The following is a 5,021-nucleotide window of genomic DNA, read 5'->3' on the forward strand; positions in this document are numbered from 1 at the left end:
CTCTCGTACCATGCATAACGTCTGATTACCTTGTTCATCATTTGATACATAGATGTTTTCCATTTCTAGATAAGAGGACCTCAAAGCTGAGACGGGCATTTGAATATTGTTAAACTTCTTAACTAATTCATCTAGACAAAACAAATCTGAAGCATAAGAATTTGAAAACCATTTGATCAATTCTTCATCAACATGATGGTAAGTCAACTCATCATTTATAAGAGGATATTCAGAGGTATGGATTCAATTAAGACTGGCGCTAGGATTAGATTCAAGTTTTGTTGCAATTCTACCTAAAAGCATAGCTTGGGTGCCAAAAAATTTTGACAGAGAAGATCCAATAAGAGCTGATTGTTACTCTAGCCTTTTATATTGTCATTCATTGCACCAACTTGTTCCAATTTTTTTAATACATTAGTGTGCTCATCTACTTCTTTTCCTAAAATAACCCCTTTATATAGGTTTATGAAGCTTGCAAGCTCGTCCCATTCGGTTTAGTTTGATTCTCACCATACTGTTACTTGAAGGGTATGGCTTAGGATAGTTGTTCCCATAAAGGTTTCTATAAGGATTGTTGTTGAAATTATTTCTAGCAATGAAATTGACATCAACATTGTCTTTATTTTACTCAACCATATCACAAACAGAAACATCATTGGAACTAGAACCATTACTTTTCATGGACAACATAGACATAATCATATCAATTTTCTTGTACAAGCTACCAACTTCCTCTATGGAGTTTATCTTCTTTGATGTTGGAGCTCTCTCAGTATGCCATCGGGCATAGTTTATCATCATGTTGTCCAATAGGGCTTTAGCATTTGCTTGAGTCATGTTCATAAAAGTTCCATTTGTAGCTGAATTTAAAAGATTCTTTGTCATAACATCAAGTCCAGCATAAAAGTATGAAGCATTAGCCAATCATCTAGTCCATGACTTGGGCAATTTCTAAGCATGCTTTTCATTCTTTCCCATGATTGTGCTAAGTGTTGATAGCATTTCTAAATTGTATTATCTTAGCAGGAGGATGCTACTTGTGAACTACGTTGGGATTTCCCCGAAGAGGAGATGATGATGCAGAGATAAGTATTTCCCTTAGTTAAGAACCAAGGTTATCAATCCAGTAGAAGAACTAAGCAACAACTCGTTAGCAGCACCTGCACAGAAACAACAAATCCTTGCAACCCAACGGGGTTGTCAATACCTTGATAGTAACGAGCAAGATTAAATTGTATGGTATTTGATAGATAGATCGAAAAAATACAAAATAAAATAAATAAAAGAAAAATGCGACAAGGTATTTTTGATTTTAATATATAATAAAAGATAGACCCATGGGCAATAGTTTTCACTAGAGGCTTCTCTCTTGAAAATAGCAATGCAGTGGGTAGACAAATTACTGTTGGGCAATTGAAAGAAAATCAAAAAATTATGGCATCACGTCCGAGACAAGTAGACCAAAACGATTATGCATCTACTACTATTACTCCACATATCGACTGCTATCCAGCATGCATCTAGTGTATTAAGTTCATGAAAAAATGGAGTAACGCCTTAAGCAAGATGACATGATGTAGACAAGATAAACTTAAGTATGAATAAACCCCATCCTTTTACCCTTAATAGAAACGATACATACGTGTCATGTCCCTTCTGTCACTGGGATTGAACACCATAAGATCGAACCCATTACAAAACACCTCTCTCATTGCAAGAAAAATCAATCTTGCTAGCCAAACCAAATCAATAGATCGGAGAGAAATACGAAGCTATAGTAATCATGCATAAAAGAGTTTAGAAATAACTCAAATAATATTCATGGATAGATCTGATCATAAACTGACAATTCATCATATCCCAACAAACACACCACAAAAAGTCATTACATTGAATAGATGTCCAAAGAGAGAGAAGAAGTCATCTAGCTACTATCTATGGACCCGTAGGTCTGTGGTAAACTACTCGAGCATCATCAGAAGGGCAGCAAGGTTGATATAGAGCCCCTCTATGATCGATTCCCTCTTCGACAGAGTACCGGAGAAGGCCTCCAGATGGGATCTCGTGGTTCTTTGGAACTTGCGGCGACGGAAAAAGTATTTCGGTGTCTCTCTGATGTCAGGGGAATATTTGGGTATTTATAGAGGTGGATTTAGGGTTGGATGTGCCACGAGGGGCACACCAGCCTAGGGGCGCGCCCCTAGGGCTTGTCGCTCCCTCATGGCTCTTTTGGCCTTCTCCTGAACCTTCTAGGGTCTCTTCTGGTCCATTGTAGCGCCCAAGATGCGATTCTATCCCAATCACGTGATGAATTCATGATCGGGGCACAATCACATTTTGAGCACGTGGCAAGGTGGATATCATTACAACCTACCATGTACTGAATAGATGATAATACAAGATAAAGGCTTACACTCGCCACAAGTTACAACATTCATGCAACAATACATAGCAACCATCATACAGAAGAGCAGGATCCGACTACGGATGGAATCAAACGAAAAAGAAGAACGACATCCACCCTGCTAATCCCAGGCTCCCAACCCGGAACCTATCCCTTGATCGAAGAAGAAGCGGAAGAAGAACTCCAAACAATCAAGCATCACACTCGCATCAGATCATCGCATTACATGTACCTGCAACTGTTGTTGTAGTAATCTATGAGCCACGAGGACTCGGTAATCCCATTACCATGGGTATCAAGACTAGCAAAGCTTAATGGGTATGGAATGGATAAGTGGTGAGGTTGCAACAAACACTAAGCATTGTATGGTGGCTAACTTACGAGTACAAGAGTAAGATGATAAACTACGCAACGGTCGCAAACTAGTAATGATCAAGAAGTGATCCTGAACTACTTACGTTCAAACATAAACCAACCGTGTTCTCTTCTCGAACGCACCCGAAAAGTGATAGTCACGATTACGCACGCGGTTGGTGTATTTTAATTGAGTTTAGTTCAAGTCCACTACAATAGGATATTAACAAATTCCCATCTGCCACATAACCACGGGCATGACTCTCGAAAGTTTAAACCTTGCAGGGGTGTCCCAACTTAGCCCATGACAAGCTCACGATCCGCGGAGACAATCCTCCATCGCGGGACCCTCCGATCAGACTCGGAATCCCGGTGCACAAGACATTTCGACAATGGTAAAACAAATCCAGCAAGACCTCCTGGCGTGCCGACACCCTGATAGTAGCTACGCGTATCTCGTCTTAGGCCACGGCCGGATTGTCCAAACTTCCGGTAGGCCAATCACAGAGTTGCCCCTAGCGGCCACCATCGATTGACAGGTTGGGCCAACACTCATGAGGAGCACTGGCCCGAGGGGTTGATTAAGAGACCTCAGGGGCCGGCAGGTCCCTATGCAAGTTTTTAGTTGTTATTAGGCAAATGGTAAAACCAATGTTGGGCCTTGCTGGAAGAGTTTTATTCAAAGCAAACTGTCGAGAGGGTCCCATAAACCCTCATCGTGTTAGGGACGAAAAATCAAGGAACATAACACCGGTATGACGGAAACTAGGGCGACATGAGTGGAACAAAACACCAGGCAAAAGGCCGAGTCTTCCACCCATTACCAAGTATATATGTGCATTAATTAAATAAGAGATATTGTGATATCCCAAGATATCCATGATATCCATGTCCCAACACGGAACAACCTGCAACTGCACCTGCAACTAGCAACGCTATAAGAGGGGCTGGACAGGGCGGTAACATAGCCAAACAACTATTTGCTAGGACGGCGAAAAAGGTTAGAGGCTATCACAGCAATTTGGGAGGCTTGATAAACAAGTGGTGGGTAGCGCGACATAGCGATAACATCGAGACAACTAACATAGCAAAGATAGTAGTGAGGTCCAAGGTGACAGTCATCTTGCCTGAAATCCTGCTAGGAAGAAGAACGAGTCCATGAAGTAGATGAACCAACGTAGTCGAACGGATCCTCACGATCGCAATGTTACCGGAACTATCAAGAAGAAGCAACACCGGAAAGAAGCAAACAACATAGTAAACAACCATCACATAAACATGGCATGATGCACAATCAAGTATGATGCATGTCTGGTTTAATGAGGCATGACATGGTAAAGTGCAACAAACAATACTACAAATTAAGTGGAGCTCAGTATGCAACGAGTTGCATATTGACTAAACACCACATTCAAATATTTAGTTCACTCTCGTTTATGAACAAGACAATGTTAAATGTTGGTTAACATGGCAAGAGGGTGAACATACATGAACTACCTATCTAGGCAAGTTTAAATGAGGACGGAAACAACAAACAACAATTCCAAAAAATCCTCATATGCAAGATTCGAATTTGGTACTGTTCTGCCCTAAACACAATTTTAGAGTTCTTAACCATGCAAAGTAATGCCACCATGTTAATCTATGCATTTTTCCACCCCATTTACATATAAAGTTTATTTAATTCAGAGCTACGATTATTTAGTAATGAAATAATCATCTTAGCATGGCATATGAGCAAATTAATGCAAACAACAATTTTAAACATTTTTAACATGGATAAAAGTTGTAGAATATGAAAGTAAGTGAAATTCCAAGCATTTTACATATATGAAGTTTTTACATATGATGCATAGTCTGTGAGATATTAAATGCATGAACATGAGGGACTTTTCTATAAAACAACATTCCTGTGGATAATTAGCAAATCGTCCAGAACCGAAGAAAAAAAATGTGTTGGGCCGAATCTGCTAGCCCAACATAAGGGAAAGGAGGCGCTGGGGGTTTCTCACCATGGGCCAAGGCCCAGACTGTGTTCGCGCGTGTGCCCACACGCACACACATGAGGGAGGCGGTAAACGCGACTGGGACGAGGGGGCTCCTGTTGCTCGTTAGCAACAGAGGCAGCAGCAGGTTCGAGCGGGCGAAGCAGAGGACGGGGTCGAGCTCGTTCCTGAGCAGAGGACGACGGTGGCGGATTTGGTGCTATCCCGGCGACGCGAACAGGATGAGGAGGAGCGGATCCAGGCAGGGGCGTGGATCT

The sequence above is a fragment of the Triticum dicoccoides genome, chromosome 1A (genome assembly GCF_002162155.2).
Source record: "Triticum dicoccoides isolate Atlit2015 ecotype Zavitan chromosome 1A, WEW_v2.0, whole genome shotgun sequence".
NCBI lineage: Eukaryota > Viridiplantae > Streptophyta > Magnoliopsida > Poales > Poaceae > Triticum > Triticum dicoccoides.